This window comes from Bacillus rossius, chromosome 6 (assembly GCF_032445375.1).
Source record: "Bacillus rossius redtenbacheri isolate Brsri chromosome 6, Brsri_v3, whole genome shotgun sequence".
Taxonomy (NCBI): Eukaryota; Metazoa; Arthropoda; class Insecta; order Phasmatodea; family Bacillidae; genus Bacillus; species Bacillus rossius.
The window spans coordinates 77320150-77344406 of record NC_086334.1 but is presented as its reverse complement, the minus strand read 5'-3'; the positions used below and the strand labels follow the sequence as shown (position 1 = coordinate 77344406).

At 61.7% G+C, this 24257-nt stretch overlaps 1 protein-coding gene across 6 annotated transcripts in view; it reads right to left on the bottom strand.

Annotated features, from left to right (window-relative positions):
• LOC134533322 (choline transporter-like 1) overlaps positions 1-24257 on the bottom strand; it is a 616909-nt gene that overhangs the window by 527050 nt on the left and 65602 nt on the right. The window lies entirely within an intron of this gene.

The window sequence follows — 24257 nt, the reverse complement described above, 5'->3', positions numbered from 1 at the left end:
CCGCCCCAGCCCTCCAGCAGGGAGCGCACCTGCCCCGTCATGTGCGACACCAGGCGCGGCACACAGCAGTTCAGCACGCCCGCGCTGCAGCACCATAGCACAGGTCACTACCCCTAGTAGTCACACTCTCTCCCGCCCCAGCCCTCCAGCAGGGAGCACACCTGCCCCGTTACGTGCGACACCAGGCGCGTAACACAGCGGTTCAGCACGCCCGCGCTGCTGCACCATAGCACAGGTCACTACCCCTAGTAGTCACACTCTCTCCCGCCCCAGCCTTCCAGCAGGGAGCGCGCTCCGTGAAACAACTGCCCCATCACGTGCGACACCAGGCGCGCACACAGCGGTTCAGCACGCCCGCACTGCAGCACCATAGCACAGGTCACTACCCCTAGTAGTCACACTCTCTCCCGCCCCAGCCTTCCAGCAGGGAGCGCGCTCCGTGGAACACCTGCCCCGTCATGTGCGACACCAGGCGGGGCACACAGCAGTTCAGCACGCCAGCACTGCAGCACCATAGCACAGGTCACTACCCCTAGTAGTCACACTCTCTCCCGCCCCAGCCTTCCAGCAGGGAGCGCGCTCCGTGGAACACCTGCCCCGTCACGTGCGACACCAGGCGCGGCACACAGCGGTTCTGCACGCCCACGCTGCAGCACCATAACACAGGTCACTACCCCTAGAAGTCACACTCTCTCATGACCCAGCCTTCCAGCAGGGAGCGCACTCCGTGGAACACCTGCTCCGTCACGTGCGACACCAGGCGCAGCACACAGCGGTTCAGCACGCCCGCACTGCAGCACCATAGCACAGGTCACTACCCCTAGTAGTCACACTCTCTCCCACCCCAGCCTTCCAGCAGGGAGCGCGCTCCGTGGAACACCTGCCCCGTCACTTGCGACACCAGGCGCGGCACACAGCGGTTCAGCACGCCCGCGCTGCAGCACCATAGCACAGGTCACTACACCTAGTAGTCACACTCTCTCCCGCCCCAGCCCTCCAGCAGGGAGCGCGCTCCGTGGAACACCTGCCCCGTCACGTGCGACACCAGGCGCGGCACACAGCGGTTCAGCACGCCCGCACTGCAGCACCATAGCACAGGTCACTACCCCTAGTAGTCACACTCTCTCCCGCCCCAGCCCTCCAGCAGGGAGCGCACCTGCCCCGTCACGTGCGACACCAGGCGCGGCTCACAGCGGTTCAGCACGCCCGCGCTGCAGCACCAAAGCAGAGGTCACTACCCCTAGTAGTCACACACTCTCCCGCCCCAGCCATCCAGCAGGGAGCGCACCTGCCCCGTCACGTGCGACACCAGGCACGGCACACAGCGGTTCACCACGCCCACACTGCAGCACCATAGCACAGGTCACTACCCCTAGTAGTCACACTCTCTCCCGCCCCAGCCCTCCAGCAGGGAGCGCACCTGCCCCGTCACGTGCGACACCAGGCGCGGCACACAGCGGTTCAGCACGCCCGCGCTGCAGCACCATAGCACAGGTCACTACCCCTAGTAGTCACACTCTCTCCCGCCCCAGCCCTCCAGCAGGGAGCGCGCTCCGTGGAACACCTGCCCCGTCACGTGCGACACCAGGCGCGGCACACAGCGGTTCAGCACGCCCGCGCTGCAGCACCATAGCATAGGTCACTACCCCTAGTAGTCACACTCTCTCTCGCCCCAGCACTCCAGCAGGGAGCGCACCTGTCCCGTCACGTGCGACACCAGGCACGGCACACAGCGGTTCAGCACGCCCACACTGCAGCACCATAGCACAGGTCACTACCCCTAGTAGTCACACTCTCTCTCGCCCTAGCCCTCCAGCAGGGAGCGCGCTCCGTGGAACACCTGCCCCGTCACGTGCGACACCAGGCGCGGCACACAGAGGTTCAGCACGCCCGCGCTGCAGCACCATAGCACAGGCCACTACCCCTAGTAGTCACATTCTCTTTCGCCCCAGCCCTCCAGCAGGGAGCGCACCTGCCCCGTCACGTGCGACACCAGACGCGGCACACAGCGGTTCAGCACGCCCGCACTGCAGCACCATAGCACAGGTCACTACCCCTAGTAGTCACACTCTCTCCTGCCCCAGCCCTCCAGCAGGGAGCGCACCTGCCCCGTCACGTGCCACATTAGGCTTGGCACACAGCGGTTCAGCACGCCCGCGCTTCAGCACCATAGCACAGGTCACTACCCCTAGTAGTCACACTCTCTCTCGCCCCAGCCCTCCAGCAGGGAGCGCACCTGCCCCGTCACGTGCGACACCAGGCACGGCACACAGCGGTTCAGCATCCCGCGATGCAGCACCATAAAACAGGTCACTACCCATAGTAGTCACACTCTCTTCCGCCCCAGCCCTCCAGCAGGGAGCGCGCTCCGTGGAACACCTGCCCCGTCACGTGCGACACCAGGCGCGTCACACAGCGGTTCAGTACGCCCACACTGCAGCACCATAGCACAGGCCACTACCCCTAGTAGTCACACTCTCTCCTGCCCCAGCCCTCCAGCAGGGAGCGCACCTGCCCCGTCACGTGCGACACCAGGCGTGGCACACAGCGGTTCAGCACGCCCGCACTGCAGCACCATAGCACAGGTCACTACCCCTAGTAGTCACACTCTCTCCTGCCCCAGCCCTCCAGCAGGGAGCGCACCTGCCCCGTCACGTGCGACACCAGGCGCGGCACACAGTGGTTCAGCACGCCCGCGCTGCAGCACCATAGCACAGGTCACTACCCCTAGTAGTCACACTCTCTCCTGCCCCAGCCCTCCAGCAGGGAGCGCACCTGCCCCTCACGTGCGACTCCAGGCGCGGCACACAGCGGTTCAGCACGCCCGCGCTGCAGTACCATAGCACAGGTCACTACCCCTAGTAGTCACACTCTCTCCCGCCCCAGCCCTCCAGCAGGGAGCGCACCTGCCCCGTCACGTGCGACACCAGGCGTGGCACACAGTGGTTCAGCACGCCCCGCGCTGCAGCACCATAGCACAGGTCACTACCCCTAGTAGTCACACTCTCTCTCGCCCCAGCCCTCCAGCAGGGAGCGCACCTGCCCCGTCACGTGCGACACCAGGCGCGGCACACAGCGGTTCAGCACGCCTACACTACAGCACCATAGCACAGGTCACTACCCCTAGTAGTCACACTCTCTCCCCCCTTAGCCCTCCAGCAGGAAGCGCACCTGTCCCGTCACGTGCGACACCAGACGCGGCACACAGCGGTTCAGCACGCCGACACTGCAGCACCATAGCACAGGTCACTACCCCTAGTAGTCACACTCTCTCCCGCCCCAGCCCTCCAGCAAGGAGCGCACCTGCCCCGTCACGTGCGACACCAGGCGCGGCACACAGCGGTTCAGCACGCCCACACTACAGCACCATAGCACAGGTCACTACCCCTAGTAGTCACACTCTCTCCCGCCCCAGCCCTCCAGCAAGGAGCGCACCTGCCCCGTCACGTGCGACACCAGGCGCGGCACACAGCAGTTCAGCACGCCCACACTGCAGCACCATAGCACAGGTCACTACCCCTAGTAGTCACACTCTCTCCCGCCCCAGCCCTCCAGCAAGGAGCGCACCTGCCCCGTCACGTGCGACACCAGACGCGGCACACAGCTGTTCAGCACGCCCACACTGCAGAACCATAGCACAGGTCACTACCCCTAATAGTCACACTCTCTCCCGCCCCAGCCCTCCAGCAAGGAGCGCACCTGCCCCGTCACGTGCGACACCAGGCGGCTCACACAGCGGTTCAGCACGCCCACACTGCAGCACCATAGCACAGGTCACTACCCCTAGTAGTCACACTCTCTCTCGCCCCAGCCCTCCAGCAGGGAGCGCACCTGCCCCGTCACGTGCGACACCAGGCGCGGCACACAGCGGTTCAGCACGCCCACACTGCAGCACCATAGCACAGGTCACTACCCCTAGTAGTCACACTCTCTCCCGCCCCAGCCCTCCAGGAGGGAGCGAGCTTCGCGGAACACCTGCCCCGTCACGTGCGACACCAGGCGCGGCACACAGCGGTTCAGCACGCCCGCACTGCAGCACCATAGCTAGGGATGGGTAAATGTCCAAAATTTTATCTATCTGAAATTTTCCTGGAAATTTTCATGGAAACTTTCCAAAAACCGAAAAACATAGGAAATTTTAGGAAACTTTGATGTTGGTTTATAAATAACCATTTCAGAGAATTAGACATGTGACTGTCTCTACTGTATGAAATTTTCATATTGTAAAATACAATATTCATAGTTGCAGTATTAAGAGGACATTAAAATATCTTTCGTTAGCGATGTAGAATTTACTGTGGGTGCTGTTCTAAATTAATTTCAACATTTAGGTGGAATTATTCTTTTTACAAATACAGTTCACAAATTCATTGCAAGTAGGCCTAATCAGTTTTTAAATCTGAAAATTATTTAATCAGCTGCTTTCAACATTACAAAAAGCTAATGTAGTGGAAGAAAAATTAAGGTAAAGAATACTTAACTGCAGATTTAAAAGAAATGATTCCTTCTGAAAAAACAATTACCTGGTCAATAACAGTTAAAATATTTGACTACATAGATTTGAAAATATTAACACTATATTATTACAATTTATCAACTGATTGGAAATAAAGACAAATAAGTTGTAACAAATAGAACACTAAAAAAAAATATTGATCAACAATTAGTTGCATTCATAATAAGAAATAATACATATGTTACAGTTTTAACTGAATTGGAAACAAACATGTCCTTATTTAAGTCATATTGGGTCTTATAAACTAATGAAATCATCATTGTCCTCATAACTGAAATCTGTTTTCTTCCTCTTCTGTTTCATTGTTAGAACAAGATGCACTGTCTTCTTTTAAAAAACACTGTCGTAGTTTTTTATTCTGCTATACTTTCTCACATTTGTCTTCCACAATGACAGTAATAGAATCTTTCCTTTCCAATTTTTCAATGTCCTCCAGGATGTGGTGACACAATTTCCAGTTGTGGGCAATGAATGATATTTTACCTGCTCTTTCAGTGGTCAAGCGGTTTCTTAGTTTTGTATGTACTATACTACCATGTGTACTGAAAGACCTCTCTGTAGCAGCAGAGGTTACTGGCATACCTAAGATTCTGTTTTCTACTTTTGACAGCTGTGTATGACCACACAGACCTTTCCACCAAGTACAGGGTTCAATTTTACCTTTTTCAAGCACCATCCAAAGAAATTCTTTGGCCCACATACCTTCTCTACTTCGGTACTGAGCTAACTCTGTTAAAACTATACCTTATTCAATGTGTTTCATATCGGTTGAAATTTTGCATATATACTCAACAGCACTCAACTGTTACAGCTAAAAAAAATTCAATGTTTTCCAATGTTTCCACTTTTTTTCAAAGTTTCCATGAGGTGTGTAAATTTTCCATTTTTGAAAGTTTTCGGCAGGAAATTTCCAACTGGAAACTTTCCACTACCCATCACTAACCATAGCACAGGTCACTACCACTAGTAGTCACACTCTCTCCCGCCCCAGCCCTCCAGCAGGGAGCGCACCTGCCCCGTCACGTGCGACACCAGACGCGGCACACAGCGGTTCAGCACGCCCACACTGCAGCACCATAGCACAGGTCACTACCCCTAGTAGTCACACTCTCTCCCGCCCCAGCCCTCCAGCAGGGAGCGCACCTGCCCCGTCACGTGCGACACCAGACGCGGCACACAGCGGTTCAGCACGCCCGCACTGCAGCACCATAGCACAGGTCACTACCCCTAGTAGTCACACTCTCTCCCGCCCCAGCCCTCCAGCAAGGAGCGCACCTGCCCCGTCACGTGCGACACCAGACGCGGCACACAGCGGTTCAGCACGCCCACACTGCAGCACCATAGCACAGGTCACTACCCCTAGTAGTCACACTCTCTCCCGCCCCTTCCCTCCAGCAGGAAGCGCACCTGCCCCGTCACGTGCGACACCAGACGCGGCACACAGCGGTTCAGCACGCCCCCACTGCAGCACCATAGCACAGGTCACTACCCCTAGTAGTCACACTCTCTCCCGCCCCAGCCCTCCAGCAGGGAGCGCACCTGCCCCGTCACGTGCGACACCAGGCGCGGCACACAGCGGTTCAGCACGCCCACACTGCAGCACCATAGCACAGGTCACTACCCCTAGTAGTCACACTCTCTCCCGCCCCTTCCCTCCAGCAGGAAGCGCACCTGCCCCGTCACGTGCGACACCAGACGCGGCACACAGCGGTTCAGCACGCCCCCACTGCAGCACCATAGCACAGGTCACTACCCCTAGTAGTCACACTCTCTCCCGCCCCAGCCCTCCAGCAGGGAGCGCACCTGCCCCGTCACGTGCGACACCAGACGCGGCACACAGCGGTTCAGCACGCCCACACTGCAGCACCATAGCACAGGTCACTACCCCTAGTAGTCACACTCTCTCCCGCCCCTTCCCTCCAGCAGGAAGCGCACCTGCCCCGTCACGTGCGACACCAGACGCGGCACACAGCGGTTCAGCACGCCCCCACTGCAGCACCATAGCACAGGTCACTACCCCTAGTAGTCACACTCTCTCCCGCCCCAGCCCTCCAGCAGGGAGCGCACCTGCCCCGTCACGTGCGACACCAGGCGCGACACACAGCGGTTCAGCACGCCCGCACTGCAGCACCATAGCACAGGTCACTACCCCTAGTAGTCACACTCTCTCCCGCCCCAGCCCTCCAGCAGGGAGCGCACCTGCCCCGTCACGTGCGACACCAGACGCGGCACACAGCGGTTCAGCACGCCCACACTGCAGCACCATAGCACAGGTCACTACCCCTAGTAGTCACACTCTCTCTCGCCCCAGCCCTCCAGCAGGGAGCGCACCTGCCCCGTCACGTGCGACACCAGGCGCGGCACATAGCGGTTCAGCAAGCCCACACTGCAGCACCATAGCACAGGTCACTACCCCTAGTAGTCACACTCTCTCCCGCCCCAGCCCTCCAGGAGGGAGCGAGCTCCGCGGAACACCTGCCCCGTCACGTGCGACACCAGGCGCGGCACACAGCGGTTCAGCACGCCCGCACTGCAGCACCATAGCACAGGTCACTACCCCTAGTAGTCACAAACTCTCTCCCGCCCCAGCCCTCCAGCAGGGAGCGCACCTCCCCCTCACGTGCGACACCAGGCGCGGCACACAGCAGTTCAGCACGCCCACACTGCAGCACCATAGCACAGGTCACTACCCCTAGTAGTCACACTCTCTCCCGCCCCAGCCCTCCAGCAGGGAGCGCACCTGCCCCGTCACGTGCGACACCAGGCGCGGCACACAGCGGTTCAGCACGCCCACACTGCAGCACCATAGCACAGGTCACTACCCCTAGTAGTCACACTCTCTCCCGCCCCAGCCCTCCAGCAGGGAGCGCACCTGCCCCGTCACGTGCGACACCAGGCGCGGCACACAGCGGTTCAGCACGCCCACACTGCAGCACCATAGCACAGGTCACTACCCCTAGTAGTCACACTCTCTCCCGCCCCAGCCCTCCAGCAGGGAGCTCACCTGCCCCGTCACGTGCGACACCAGGCGCGGCACACAGCGGTTCAGCACGCCCACACTGCAGCACCATAGCACAGGTCACTACCCCTAGTAGTCACACTCACTCCCGCCCCAGCCCTCCAGCAAGGAGCGCACCTGCCCCGTCACGTGCGACACCAGGCGCGGCACACAGCAGTTCAGCACGCCCACACTGCAGCACCATAGCACAGGTCACTACACCTAGTAGTCACACTCTCTCTCGCCGCAGCCCTCCAGAAGGGAGCGCACCTGCCCCGTCACGTGCGACACCAGGCGCAACACACAGCGGTTCAGCACGCCCACACTGCAGCACCATAGCACAGGTCACTACCCCTAGTAGTCACACTCTCTCCCGCCCCAACCCTCCAGGAGGGAGCGAGCTCCGCGGAACACCTGCCCCGTCACGTGCGACACCAGGCGCGGCACACAGCGGTTTAGCACGCCCGCACTGCAGCACCATAGCACAGGTCACTACCCCTAGTAGTCACACTCTCTCCCGCCCCAGCCCTCCAGCAGGGAGCGCACCTGCCCCGTCACGTGCGAAACCAGGCGCGGCACACAGCGGTTCAGCACGCCCACACTGCAGCACCATAGCACAGGTCACTACCCCTAGTAGTCACACTCTCTCCCGCCCCAGCCCTCCAGCAGGGAGCGCACCTGCCCCGTCACGTGCGACACCAGACGCGGCACACAGCGGTTCAGCACGCCCACACTGCAGTACCATAGCACAGATCACTACCCCTAGTAGTCACCCTGTCTCCCGCCCCAGCCCTCCAGCAGGGAGCGCACCTGCCCCGTCACGTGCGACACCAGGCGCGGCACACAGCGGTTCAGCACGCCCACACTGCAGCACCATAGCACAGGTCACTACCCCTAGTAGTCACACTCTCTCCCGCCCCAGCCCTCCAGCAAGGAGCGCACCTGCCCCGTCACGTGCGACACCAGGCGCGGCACACAGCAGTTCAGCACGCCCGCACTGCAGCACCATAGCACAGGTCACTACCCCTAGTAGTCACACTCTGTCTCGCCCCAGCCCTCCAGCAGGGAGCGAGCTCCGCGGAACACCTGCCCCGTCACGTGCGACACCAGGCGCGCACACAGCGGTTCAGCACGCCCACACTGCAGCACCATAGCACAGGTCACTACCCCTAGTAGTCACACTCTCTCCCGCCCCAGCCCTCCAGCAGGGAGCGCACCTGCCCCGTCACGTGCGAAACCAGGCGCGGCACACAGCGGTTCAGCACGCCCACACTGCAGCACCATAGCACAGGTCACTACCCCTAGTAGTCACACTCTCTCCCGCCCCAGCCCTCCAGGAGGGAGCGAGCACCGCGGAACACCTGCCCCGTCACGTGCGACACCAGGCGCGGCACACAGCGGTTCAGCACGCCCACACTGCAGCACCATAGCACAGGTCACTACCCCTAGTAGTCACACTCTCTCCCGCCCCAGCCCTCCAGGAGGGAGCGAGCTCCGCGGAACACCTGCCCCGTCACGTGCGACACCAGGCGCGGCACACAGCGGTTCAGCACGCCCGCACTGCAGCACCATAGCACAGGTCACTACCCCTAGTAGTCACACTCTCTCCTGCCCCAGCCCTCCAGCAGGGAGCGCACCTGACCCGTCACGTGCGACACCAGGCGCGGCACACAGCGGTTCAGCACCATAGCACAGGTCACTACCCCTTGTAGTCACACTCACTCCCGCCCCAGCCCTCCAGCAGGGAGCGCACCTGCCCCGTCACGTGCGACACCCGACGCGGCACACAGCGGTTCAGCACGCCCGCACTGCAGCACCATAGCACAGGTCACTACCCCTTGTAGTCACACTCTCTCCCGCCCCAGCCCTCCAGCAGGGAGCGCACCTGCCCCGTCACGTGCGACACCAGGCGCGGCATACAGCGGTTCAGCACGCCCGCACTGCAGCACCATAGCACAGGTCACTACCCCTAGTAGTCACACTCTCTCCCGCCCCAGCCCTCCAGCAGGGAGCGCACCTGCCCCGTCACGTGCGACACCAGGCGCGGCACACAGCGGTTCAGCACGCCCGCACTGCAGCACCATAGCACAGGTCACTACCCCTTGTAGTCACACTCTCTCTCGCCCCAGCCCTCCAGGAGGGAGCAAACTCCGCAGAACACCTGCCCCGTCACGTGCGACACCAGGCGCGGCATACAGCGGTTCAGCACGCCCGCACGGCAGCACCATAGCACAGGTCACTACCCCTAGTAGTCACACTCTCTCCCGCCCCAGCCCTCCAGCAGGGAGCGCACCTGCCCCGTCACGTGCGACACCAGGCGCGGCACACAGCAGTTCAGCACGCCCACACTGCAGCACCATAGCACAGGTCACTACCCCTAGTAGTCACACTCTCTCCCGCCCCAGCCCTCCAGCAGGGAGCGCACCTGCCCCGTCACGTGCGACACCAGGCGCGGCACACAGCAGTTCAGCACGCCCACACTGCAGCACCATAGCACAGGTCACTACCCCTAGTAGTCACACTCTCTCCCGCCCCAGCCTTCCAGCAGGTAGCGCACCTGCCCCGTCACGTACGACACCAGGCGCGGCACACAGCAGTTCAGCACGCCCACACTGCAACACCATAGCACAGGTCACTACCCCTAGTAGTCACACTCTCTCCCGCCCCAGCCCTCCAGCAGGGAGCGCACCTGCCCCGTCATGTGCGACACCAGGCGCGGCACACAGCAGTTCAGCACGCCCGCGCTGCAGCACCATAGCACAGGTCACTACCCCTAGTAGTCACACTCTCTCCCGCCCCAGCCCTCCAGCAGGGAGCACACCTGCCCCGTTACGTGCGACACCAGGCGCGGCACACAGCAGTTCAGCACGCCCGCGCTGCTGCACCATAGCACAGGTCACTACCCCTAGTAGTCACACTCTCTCCCGCCCCAGCCTTCCAGCAGGGAGCGCGCTCCGTGAAACAACTGCCCCGTCACGTGCGACACCAGGCGCGCACACAGCGGTTCAGCACGCCCGCACTGCAGCACCATAGCACAGGTCACTACCCCTAGTAGTCACACTCTCTCCCGCCCCAGCCTTCCAGCAGGGAGCGCGCTCCGTGGAACACCTGCCCCGTCATGTGCGACACCAGGCGGGGCACACAGCGGTTCAGCACGCCAGCACTGCAGCACCATAGCACAGGTCACTACCCCTAGTAGTCACACTCTCTCCCGCCCCAGCCTTCCAGCAGGGAGCGCGCTCCGTGGAACACCTGCCCCGTCACGTGCGACACCAGGCGCGGCACACAGCGGTTCTGCACGCCCACGCTGCAGCACCATAACACAGGTCACTACCCCTAGTAGTCACACTCTCTCATGACCCAGCCTTCCAGCAGGGAGCGCACTCCGTGGAACACCTGCTCCGTCACGTGCGACACCAGGCGCGGCACACAGCGGTTCAGCACGCCCGCACTGCAGCACCATAGCACAGGTCACTACCCCTAGTAGTCACACTCTCTCCCACCCCAGCCTTCCAGCATGGAGCGCGCTCCGTGGAACACCTGCCCCGTCACTTGCGACACCAGGCGCGGCACACAGCAGTTCAGCACGCCCGCGCTGCAGCACCATAGCACAGGTCACTACACCTAGTAGTCACACTCTCTCCCGCCCCAGCCCTCCAGCAGGGAGCGCGCTCCGTGGAACACCTGCCCCGTCACGTGCGACACCAGGCGCGGCACACAGCGGTTCAGCACGCCCGCACTGCAGCACCATAGCACAGGTCACTACCCCTAGTAGTCACACTCTCTCCCGCCCCAGCCCTCCAGCAGGGAGCGCACCTGCCCCGTCACGTGCGACACCAGGCGCGGCTCACAGCGGTTCAGCACGCCCGCGCTGCAGCACCAAAGCAGAGGTCACTACCCCTAGTAGTCACACTCTCTCCCGCCCCAGCCATCCAGCAGGGAGCGCACCTGCCCCGTCACGTGCGACACCAGGCACGGCACACAGCGGTTCACCACGCCCACACTGCAGCACCATAGCACAGGTCACTACCCCTAGTAGTCACACTCTCTCCCGCCCCAGCCCTCCAGCAGGGAGCGCACCTGCCCCGTCACGTGCGACACCAGGCGCGGCACACAGCGGTTCAGCACGCCCGCGCTGCAGCACCATAGCACAGGTCACTACCCCTAGTAGTCACACTCTCTCCCGCCCCAGCCCTCCAGCAGGGAGCGCGCTCCGTGGAACACCTGCCCCGTCACGTGCGACACCAGGCGCGGCACACAGCGGTTCAGCACGCCCGCGCTGCAGCACCATAGCACAGGTCACTACCCCTAGTAGTCACATTCTCTCTCGCCCCAGCCCTCCAGCAGGGAGCGCACCTGCCCCGTCACGTGCGACACCAGACGCGGCACACAGCGGTTCAGCACGCCCGCACTGCAGCACCATAGCACAGGTCACTACCCCTAGTAGTCACACTCTCTCCTGCCCCAGCCCTCCAGCAGGGAGCGCACCTGCCCCGTCACGTGCCACATTAGGCTTGGCACACAGCGGTTCAGCACGCCCGCGCTTCAGCACCATAGCACAGGTCACTACCCCTAGTAGTCACACTCTCTCTCGCCCCAGCCCTCCAGCAGGGAGCGCACCTGCCCCGTCACGTGCGACACCAGGCACGGCACACAGCGGTTCAGCACGCCCGCGCTGCAGCACCATAAAACAGGTCACTACCCATAGTAGTCACACTCTCTCCCGCCCCAGCCCTCCAGCAGGGAGCGCGCTCCGTGGAACACCTGCCCCGTCACGTGCGACACCAGGCGCGGCACACAGCGGTTCAGTACGCCCACACTGCAGCACCATAGCACAGGTCACTACCCCTAGTAGTCACACTCTCTCCCGCCCCAGCCCTCCAGCCAGGAGCGCACCTGCCCCGTCACGTGCGACACCAGGCGCGGCACACAGCGGTTCAGCACGCCCACACTGCAGCACCATAGCACAGGTCACTACCCCTAGTAGTCACACTCTCTCCCGCCCCAGCCTTCCAGCAGGGAGCGCGCTCCGTGGAACACCTGCCCCGTCACGTGCGACTCCAGGCGCGGCACACAGCGGTTCAGCACGCCCGCGCTGTTCACCATAGCACAGGTCACTACCCCTAGTAGTCACACTCTCTCCCGCCCCAGCCCTCCAGCAGGGAGCGCACCTGCCCCGTCACGTGCGACACCAGGCGTGGCACACAGCGGTTCAGCACGCCCGCACTGCAGCACCATAGCACAGGTCACTACCCCTAGTAGTCACACTCTCTCCTGCCCCAGCCCTCCAGCAGGGAGCGCACCTGCCCCGTCACGTGCGACACCAGGCGCGGCACACAGTGGTTCAGCACGCCCGCGCTGCAGCACCATAGCACAGGTCACTACCCCTAGTAGTCACACTCTCTCCTGCCCCAGCCCTCCAGCAGGGAGCGCACCTGCCCCGTCACGTGCGACTCCAGGCGCGGCACACAGCGGTTCAGCACGCCCGCGCTGCAGGACCATAGCACAGGTCACTACCCCTAGTAGTCACACTCTCTCCCGCCCCAGCCCTCCAGCAGGGAGCGCACCTGCCCCGTCACGTGCGACACCAGGCGTGGCACACAGTGGTTCAGCACGCCCGCGCTGCAGCACCATAGCACAGGTCACTACCCCTAGTAGTCACACTCTCTCTCGCCCCAGCCCTCCAGCAGGGAGCGCACCTGCCCCGTCACGTGCGACACCAGGCGCGGCACACAGCGGTTCAGCACGCCTACACTGCAGCACCATAGCACAGGTCACTACCCCTAGTAGTCACACTCTCTCCCCCCTTAGCCCTCCAGCAGGAAGCGCACCTGTCCCGTCACGTGCGACACCAGACGCGGCACACAGCGGTTCAGCACGCCGACACTGCAGCACCATAGCACAGGTCAATTCCCCTAGTAGTCACACTCTCTCCCGCCCCATCCCTCCAGCAAGGAGCGCACCTGCCCCGTCACGTGAGACACCAGGCGCGGCACACAGCGGTTCAGCACGCCCACACTACAGCACCATAGCACAGGTCACTACCCCTAGTAGTCACACTCTCTCCCGCCCCAGCCCTCCAGCAAGGAGCGCACCTGCCCCGTCACGTGCGACACCAGGCGCGGCACACAGCAGTTCAGCACGCCCACACTGCAGCACCATAGCACAGGTCACTACCCCTAGTAGTCACACTCTCTCCCGCCCCAGCCCTCCAGCAAGGAGCGCACCTGCCCCGTCACGTGCGACACCAGACGCGGCACACAGCTGTTCAGCACGCCCACACTGCAGAACCATAGCACAGGTCACTACCCCTAATAGTCACACTCTCTCCCGCCCCAGCCCTCCAGCAAGGAGCGCACCTGCCCCGTCACGTGCGACACCAGGCGGCTCACACAGCGGTTCAGCACGCCCACACTGCAGCACCATAGCACAGGTCACTACCCCTAGTAGTCACACTCTCTCTCGCCCCAGCCCTCCAGCAGGGAGCGCACCTGCCCCGTCACGTGCGACACCAGGCGCGGCACACAGCGGTTCAGCACGCCCACACTGCAGCACCATAGCACAGGTCACTACCCCTAGTAGTCACACTCTCTCCCGCCCCAGCCCTCCAGGAGGGAGCGAGCTTCGCGGAACACCTGCCCCGTCACGTGCGACACCAGGCGCGGCACACAGCGGTTCAGCACGCCCGCACTGCAGCACCATAGCTAGGGATGGGTAAATGTCCAAAATTTTATCTATCTGAAATTTTCCTGGAAATTTTCATGGAAACTTTCCAAAAACCGAAAAACATAGGAAATTTTAGGAAACTTTGATGTTGGTTTATAAATAACCATTTCAGAGAATTAGACATGTGACTGTCTCTACTGTATGAAATTTTCATATTGTAAAATACAATATTCATAGTTGCAGTATTAAGAGGACATTAAAATATCTTTCGTTAGCGATGTAGAATTTACTGTGGGTGCTGTTCTAAATTAATTTCAACATTTAGGTGGAATTATTCTTTTTACAAATACAGTTCACAAATTCATTGCAAGTAGGCCTAATCAGTTTTTAAATCTGAAAATTATTTAATCAGCTGCTTTCAACATTACAAAAAGCTAATGTAGTGGAAGAAAAATTAAGGTAAAGAATACTTAACTGCAGATTTAAAAGAAATGATTCCTTCTGAAAAAACAATTACCTGGTCAATAACAGTTAAAATATTTGACTACATAGATTTGAAAATATTAACACTATATTATTACAATTTATCAACTGATTGGAAATAAAGACAAATAAGTTGTAACAAATAGAACACTAAAAAAAAATATTGATCAACAATTAGTTGCATTCATAATAAGAAATAATACATATGTTACAGTTTTAACTGAATTGGAAACAAACATGTCCTTATTTAAGTCATATTGGGTCTTATAAACTAATGAAATCATCATTGTCCTCATAACTGAAATCTGTTTTCTTCCTCTTCTGTTTCATTGTTAGAACAAGATGCACTGTCTTCTTTTAAAAAACACTGTCGTAGTTTTTTATTCTGCTATACTTTCTCACATTTGTCTTCCACAATGACAGTAATAGAATCTTTCCTTTCCAATTTTTCAATGTCCTCCAGGATGTGGTGACACAATTTCCAGTTGTGGGCAATGAATGATATTTTACCTGCTCTTTCAGTGGTCAAGCGGTTTCTTAGTTTTGTATGTACTATACTACCATGTGTACTGAAAGACCTCTCTGTAGCAGCAGAGGTTACTGGCATACCTAAGATTCTGTTTTCTACTTTTGACAGCTGTGTATGACCACACAGACCTTTCCACCAAGTACAGGGTTCAATTTTACCTTTTTCAAGCACCATCCAAAGAAATTCTTTGGCCCACATACCTTCTCTACTTCGGTACTGAGCTAACTCTGTTAAAACTATACCTTATTCAATGTGTTTCATATCGGTTGAAATTTTGCATATATACTCAACAGCACTCAACTGTTACAGCTAAAAAAAATTCAATGTTTTCCAATGTTTCCACTTTTTTTCAAAGTTTCCATGAGGTGTGTAAATTTTCCATTTTTGAAAGTTTTCGGCAGGAAATTTCCAACTGGAAACTTTCCACTACCCATCACTAACCATAGCACAGGTCACTACCACTAGTAGTCACACTCTCTCCCGCCCCAGCCCTCCAGCAGGGAGCGCACCTGCCCCGTCACGTGCGACACCAGACGCGGCACACAGCGGTTCAGCACGCCCACACTGCAGCACCATAGCACAGGTCACTACCCCTAGTAGTCACACTCTCTCCCGCCCCAGCCCTCCAGCAGGGAGCGCACCTGCCCCGTCACGTGCGACACCAGACGCGGCACACAGCGGTTCAGCACGCCCGCACTGCAGCACCATAGCACAGGTCACTACCCCTAGTAGTCACACTCTCTCCCGCCCCTTCCCTCCAGCAGGAAGCGCACCTGCCCCGTCACGTGCGACACCAGACGCGGCACACAGCGGTTCAGCACGCCCCCACTGCAGCACCATAGCACAGGTCACTACCCCTAGTAGTCACACTCTCTCCCGCCCCTTCCCTCCAGCAGGAAGCGCACCTGCCCCGTCACGTGCGACACCAGACGCGGCACACAGCGGTTCAGCACGCCCCCACTGCAGCACCATAGCACAGGTCACTACCCCTAGTAGTCACACTCTCTCCCGCCCCAGCCCTCCAGCAGGGAGCGCACCTGCCCCGTCACGTGCGACACCAGGCGCGACACACAGCGGTTCAGCACGCCCGCACTGCAGCACCATAGCACAGGTCACTACCCCTAGTAGTCACACTCTCTCCCGCCCCAGCCCTCCAGCAGGGAGCGCACCTGCCCCGTCACGTGCGACACCAGACGCGGCACACAGCGGTTCAGCACGCCCACACTGCAGCACCATAGCACAGGTCACTACCCCTAGTAGTCACACTCTCTCTCGCCCCAGCCCTCCAGCAGGGAGCGCACCTGCCCCGTCACGTGCGACACCAGGCGCGGCACATAGCGGTTCAGCAAGCCCACACTGCAGCACCATAGCACAGGTCACTACCCCTAGTAGTCACACTCTCTCCCGCCCCAGCCCTCCAGGAGGGAGCGAGCTCCGCGGAACACCTGCCCCGTCACGTGCGACACCAGGCGCGGCACACAGCGGTTCAGCACGCCCGCACTGCAGCACCATAGCACAGGTCACTACCCCTAGTAGTCACACTCTCTCCCGCCCCAGCCCTCCAGCAGGGAGCGCACCTGCACCGTCACGTGCGACACCAGGCGCGGCACACAGCGGTTCAGCACGCCCACACTGCAGCACCATAGAACAGGTCACTACCCCTAGTAGTCACACTCTCTCCCGCCCCAGCCCTCCAGCAGGGAGCGCACCTGCCCCGTCACGTGCGACACCAGGCGCGGCACACAGCGGTTCAGCACGCCCACACTGCAGCACCATAGCACAGGTCACTAACCCTAGTAGTCACACTCTCTCCCGCCCCAGCCCTCCAGCAGGGAGCGCACCTGCCCCGTCACGTGCGACACCAGGCGCGGCACACAGCGGTTCAGCACGCCCACACTGCAGCACCATAGCACAGGTCACTACCCCTAGTAGTCACACTCTCTCCCACCCCAGCCCTCCAGCAAGGAGCGCACCTGCCCCGTCACGTGCGACACCAGGCGCGGCACACAGCAGTTCAGCACGCCCACACTGCAGCACCATATCACAGGTCACTACCCCTAGTAGTCACACTCTCTCCCGCCCCAGCCCTCCAGCAGGGAGCGCACCTGCCCCGTCACGTGCGACACCAGACGCGGCACACAGCGGTTCAGCACGCCCACACTGCAGCACCATAGCACAGGTCACTACCCCTAGTAGTCACACTCTCTCCCGCCCCAGCCCTCCAGCAGGGAGCTCACCTGCCCCGTCACGTGCGACACCAGGCGCGGCACACAGCGGTTCAGCACGCCCACACTGCAGCACCATAGCACAGGTCACTACCCCTAGTAGTCACACTCACTCCCGCCCCAGCCCTCCAGCAAGGAGCGCACCTGCCCCGTCACGTGCGACACCAGGCGCGGCACACAGCAGTTCAGCACGCCCACACTGCAGCACCATAGCACAGGTCACTACACCTAGTAGTCACACTCTCTCTCGCCGCAGCCCTCCAGCAGGGAGCGCACCTGCCCCGTCACGTGCGACACCAGGCGCGGCACACAGCGGTTCAGCACGCCCACACTGCAGCACCATAGCACAGGTCACTACCCCTAGTAGTCACACTCTCTCCCGCCCCAACCCTCCAGGAGGGAGCGAGCTCCGCGGAACACCTGCCCCGTCACGTGCGACACCAGGCGCGGCACACAGCGGTTTAGCACGCCCGCACTGCAGCACCATAGCACAGGTCACTACCCCTAGTAGTCACACTCTCTCCCGCCCCAGCCCTCCAGCAGGGAGCGCACCTGCCCCGTCACGTGCGACACCAGGCGCGGCACACAGCAGTTCAGCACGCCCACACTGCAGCACCATAGCACAGGTCACTACCCCTAGTAGTCACACTCTCTCCCGCACCAGCCCTCCAGCAGGGAGCGCACCTGCCCCGTCACGTGCGACACCAGACGCGGCACACAGCGGTTCAGCACGCCCACACTGCAGCACCATAGCACAGGTCACTACCCCTAGTAGTCACACTCTCTCCCGCCCCAGCCCTCCAGCAAGGAGCGCACCTGCCCCGTCACGTGCGACACCAGGCGCGGCACACAGCAGTTCAGCACGCCCGCACTGCAGCACCATAGCACAGGTCACTACCCCTAGTAGTCACACTCTCTCTCGCCCCAGCCCTCCAGCAGGGAGCGAGCTCCGCGGAACACCTGCCCCGTCACGTGCGACACCAGGCGCGCACACAGCGGTTCAGCACGCCCACACTGCAGCACCATAGCACAGGTCACTACCCCTAGTAGTCACACTCTCTCCCGCCCCAGCCCTCCAGCAGGGAGCGCACCTGCCCCGTCACGTGCGAAACCAGGCGCGGCACACAGCGGTTCAGCACGCCCACACTGCAGCACCATAGCACAGGTCACTACCCCTAGTAGTCACACTCTCTCCCGCCCCAGCCCTCCAGGAGGGAGCGAACACCGCGGAACACCTGCCCCGTCACGTGCGACACCAGGCGCGGCATACAGCGGTTCAGCACGCCCGCACTGCAGCACCATAGCACAGGTCACTACCCCTAGTAGTCACACTCTCTCCCGCCCCAGCCCTCCAGCAGGGAGCGCACCTGCCCCGTCACGTGCGACACCAGGCGCGGCACACAGCGGTTCAGCACGCCCGCACTGCAGCACCATAGCACAGGTCACTACCCCTTGTAGTCACACTCTCTCTCGCCCCAGCCCTCCAGGAGGGAGCAAACTCCGCGGAACACCTGCCCCGTCACGTGCGACACCAGGCGCGGCATACAGCGGTTCAGCACGCCCGCACGGCAGCACCATAGCACAGGTCACTACCCCTAGTAGTCACACTCTCTCCCGCCCCAGCCCTCCAGCAGGGAGCGCACCTGCCCCGTCACGTGCGACACCAGGAGCGGCACACAGCAGTTCAGCACGCCCACACTGCAGCACCATAGCACAGGTCACTACCCCTAGTAGTCACACTCTCTCCCGCCCCAGCCCTCCAGCAGGGAGCGCACCTGCCCCGTCACGTGCGACACCAGGCGCGGCACACAGCAGTTCAGCACGCCCACACTGCAGCACCATAGCACAGGTCACTACCCCTAGTAGTCACACTCTCTCCCGCCCCAGCCTTCCAGCAGGGAGCGCACCTGCCCCGTCATGTGCGACACCAGGCGCGGCACACAGCAGTTCAGCACGCCCACACTGCAGCACCATAGCACAGGTCACTACCCCTAGTAGTCACACTCTCTCCCGCCCCAGCCCTCCAGCAGGGAGCACACCTGCCCCGTTACGTGCGACACCAGGCGCGGCACACAGCAGTTCAGCACGCCCGCGCTGCTGCACCATAGCACAGGTCACTACCCCTAGTAGTCACACTCTCTCCCGCCCCAGCCTTCCAGCAGGGAGCGCGCTCCGTGAAACAACTGCCCCGTCACGTGCGACACCAGGCGCGCACACAGCGGTTCAGCACGCCCGCACTGCAGCACCATAGCACAGGTCACTACCCCTAGTAGTCACACTCTCTCCCGCCCCAGCCTTCCAGCAGGGAGCGCGCTCCGTGGAACACCTGCCCCGTCATGTGCGACACCAGGCGGGGCACACAGCGGTTCAGCACGCCAGCACTGCAGCACCATAGCACAGGTCACTACCCCTAGTAGTCACACTCTCTCCCGCCCCAGCCTTCCAGCAGGGAGCGCGCTCCGTGGAACACCTGCCCCGTCACGTGCGACACCAGGCGCGGCACACAGCGGTTCTGCACGCCCACGCTGCAGCACCATAACACAGGTCACTACCCCTAGTAGTCACACTCTCTCATGCCCCAGCCTTCCAGCAGGGAGCGCACTCCGTGGAACACCTGCTCCGTCACGTGCGACACCAGGCGCGGCACACAGCGGTTCAGCACGCCCGCACTGCAGCACCATAGCACAGGTCACTACCCCTAGTAGTCACACTCTCTCCCACCCCAGCCTTCCAGCAGGGAGCGCGCTCCGTGGAACACCTGCCCCGTCACTTGCGATACCAGGCGCGGCACACAGCGGTTCAGCACGCCCGCGCTGCAGCACCATAGCACAGGTCACTACACCTAGTAGTCACACTCTCTCCCGCCCCAGCCCTCCAGCAGGGAGCGCGCTCCGTGGAACACCTGCCCCGTCACGTTTGACACCAGGCGCGGCTCACAGCGGTTCAGCACGCCCGCGCTGCAGCACCATAGCAGAGGTCACTACCCCTAGTAGTCACACTCTCTCCCGCCCCAGCCATCCAGCAGGGAGCGCACCTGCCCCGTCACGTGCGACACCAGGCACGGCACACAGCGGTTCACCACGCCCACACTGCAGCACCATAGCACAGGTCACTACCCCTAGTAGTCACACTCTCTCCCGCCCCAGCCCTCCAGCAGGGAGCGCACCTGCCCCGTCACGTGCGTCACCAGGCGCGGCACACAGCGGTTCAGCACGCCCGCGCTGCAGCACCATAGCACAGGTCACTACCCCTAGTAGTCACACTCTCTCCCGCCCCAGCCCTCCAGCAGGGAGCGCGCTCCGTGGAACACCTGCCCCGTCACGTGCGACACCAGGCGCGGCACACAGCGGTTCAGCACGCCCGCGCTGCAGCACCATAGCATAGGTCACTACCCCTAGTAGTCACACTCTCTCTCGCCCCAGCACTCCAGCAGGGAGCGCACCTGTCCCGTCACGTGCGACACATGGCACGGCACACAGTGGTTCAGCACGCCCACACTGCAGCACCATAGCACAGGTCACTACCCCTAGTAGTCACACTCTCTCTCGCCCTAGCCCTCCAGCAGGGAGCGCGCTCCGTGGAACACCTGCCCCGTCACGTGCGACACCAGGCGCGGCACACAGCGGTTCAGCACGCCCGCGCTGCAGCACCATAGCACAGGTCACTACCCCTAGTAGTCACATTCTCTCTCGCCCCAGCCCTCCAGCAGGGAGCGCACATGCCCCGTCACGTGCGACACCAGACGCGGCTCACAGCGGTTCAGCACGCCCGCACTGCAGCACCATAGCACAGGTCACTACCCCTAGTAGTCACACTCTCTCCTGCCCCAGCCCTCCAGCAGGGAGCGCACCTGCCCCGTCACGTGCCACATTAGGCTTGGCACACAGCGGTTCAGCACGCCCGCGCTTCAGCACCATAGCACAGGTCACTACCCCTAGTAGTCACACTCTCTCTCGCCCCAGCCCTCCAGCAGGGAGCGCACCTGCCCCGTCACGTGCGACACCAGGCACGGCACACAGCGGTTCAGCACGCCCGCGCTGCAGCACCATAAAACAGGTCACTACCCATAGTAGTCACACTCTCTCCCGCCCCAGCCCTCCAGCATGGAGCGCACCTGCCCCGTCACGTGCGACACCAGGCGTGGCACACAGCGGTTCAGCACGCCCGCACTGCAGCACCATAGCACAGGTCACTACCCCTAGTAGTCACACTCTCTCCTGCCCCAGCCCTCCAGCAGGGAGCGCACCTGCCCCGTCACGTGCGACACCAGGCGCGGCACACAGTGGTTCAGCACGCCCGCGCTGCAGCACCATAGCACAGGTCACTACCCCTAGTAGTCACACTCTCTCCTGCCCCAGCCCTCCAGCAGGGAGCGCACCTGCCCCGTCACGTGCGACTCCAGGCGCGGCACACAGCGGTTCAGCACGCCCGCGCTGCAGTACCATAGCACAGGTCACTACCCCTAGTAGTCACACTCTCTCCCGCCCCAGCCCTCCAGCAGGGAGCGCACCTGCCCCGTCACGTGCGACACCAGGCGTGGCACACAGTGGTTCAGCACGCCCCGCGCTGCAGCACCATAGCACAGGTCACTACCCCTAGTAGTCACACTCTCTCCCGCCCCAGCCCTCCAGCAGGGAGCGCACCTGCCCCGTCACGTGCGACACCAGGCGCGGCACACAGCGGTTCAGCACGCCCGCGCTGCAGCACCATAGCACAGGTCACTACCCCTAGTAGTCACACTCTCTCCCGCCCCAGCCCTCCAGCAAGGAGCGCACCTGCCCCGTCACGTGCGACACCAGGCGCGGCACACAGCGGTTCAGCACGCCCACACTGCAGCACCATAGCACAGGTCACTACCCCTAGTAGTCACACTCTCTCCTGCCCCAGCCCTCCAGCAGGGAGCACGCTCCGTGACACCTGCCCCGTCACGTGCGACACCAGGCGCGGCACACAGCGGTTCAGCACGCCCACACTGCAGCACCATAGCACAGGTCACTACCCCTAGTAGTCACACTCTCTCCTGCCCCAGCCCTCCAGCAGGGAGCACGCTCCGTGAGACACCTGCCCCGTCACGTGCGACACCAGGCGCGGCACACAGCGGTTCAGCACGCCCGCGCTGCAGCACCATAGCACAGGTCACTACCCCTAGTAGTCACACTCTCTCTCGCCCCAGCCCTCCAGCAGGGAGCGCACCTGCCCCGTCACGTGCTACACCAGGCGCGGCACACAGCGGTTCAGCACGCCCGCGCTGCAGCACCATAGCACAGGTCACTACCCCTAGTAGTCACACTCTCTCCCGCCCCAGCCCTCCAGCAGGGAACGCACCTGCCCCGTCACGTGCTACACCAGGCGCGGCACACAGCGGTTCAGCACGCCCGCGCTGCAGCACCATAGCACAGGTCACTACCCCTAGTAGTCACACTCTCTCCCGCCCCAGCCCTCCAGCAGGGAGCGCACCTGCCCCGTCACGTGCGACACCAGGCGCGGCACACAGCAGTTCAGCACGCCCGCGCTGCAGCACCATAGCACAGGTCACTACCCCTAGTAGTCACACTCTCTCCCGCCCCAGCCCTCCAGCAGAGAGCGCACCTGCCCCGTCACGTGCGACACCAGGCGCGGCACACAGCGGTTCAGCACGCTCACACTGCAGCACCATAGCACAGGTCACTACCCCTAGTAGTCACACTCTCTCCCGCGACATCCCTCCAGCAGGGAGCGCACCTGCCCCGTCACGTGCGACACCAGGCGCGGCACACAGCGGTTCAGCACGCCCACACTGCAGCACTATAGCACAGGTCACTACCCCTAGTAGTCACACTCTCTCCCGCCCCAGCCCTCCAGCAGGGAGCGCACCTGCCCCGTCACGTGCGACACCAGGCGCGGCTCACAGCGGTTCAGCACGCCCGCGCTGCAGCACCATAGCACATGTCACTACCCCTAGTAGTCACACTCTCTCCCGCCCCAGCCGTCCAGCAGGGAGCACGCTCCGTGTGACACCTGCCCCGTCACGTGCGACACCAGGCGCGGCACACAAGGGTTCAGCACGCCCGCGCTGCAGCACCATAGCACAGGTCACTACCCCTAGTAGTCACACTCTCTCCCGCCCCAGCCCTCCAGCAGGGAGCGCACCTGCCCCGTCACGTGCGACACCAGGCGCGGCACAGAGCGGTTCAGCACGCCCGCACTGCAGCACCATAGCACAGGTCACTACCCCTAGTAGTCACACTCTCTCCCGCCCCAGCCCTCCAGCAGGGAGCGCACCTGCCCCGTCACGTGCGACACCAGGCGCGGCACACAGCGGTTCAGCACGCCCGCACTGCAGCACCATAGCACAGGTCACTTCCCCTAGTAGTCGCACTCTCTCCCGCCCCAGCCCTCCAGCAGGGAGCGCACCTGCCCCGTCACGTGCGACACCAGGCGCGGCACACAGCGGTTCAGCACGCCCGCACTGCAGCACCATAGCACAGGTCACTTCCCCTAGTAGTCACACTCTCTCCCGCCCCAGCCCTCCAGCAGGGAGCGCACCTGCCCCGTCACGTGCGACACCAGGCGCGGCACACAGCGGTTCAGCACGCCCGCGCTGCAGCACCATAGCACAGGTCACTACCCCTAGTAGTCACACTCTCTCCCGCCCCAGCCCTCCAGCAGGGAGCGCACCTGCCCCGTCACGTGCGACACCAGGCGCGGCACACAGCGGTTCAGCACGCCCACACTGCAGCACCATAGCACAGGTCACTTCCCCTAGTAGTCACACTCTCTCCCGCCCCAGCCCTCCAGCAGGGAGCGCACCTGCCCCGTCACGTGCGACACCAGGCGCGGCACACAGCGGTTCAGCACGCC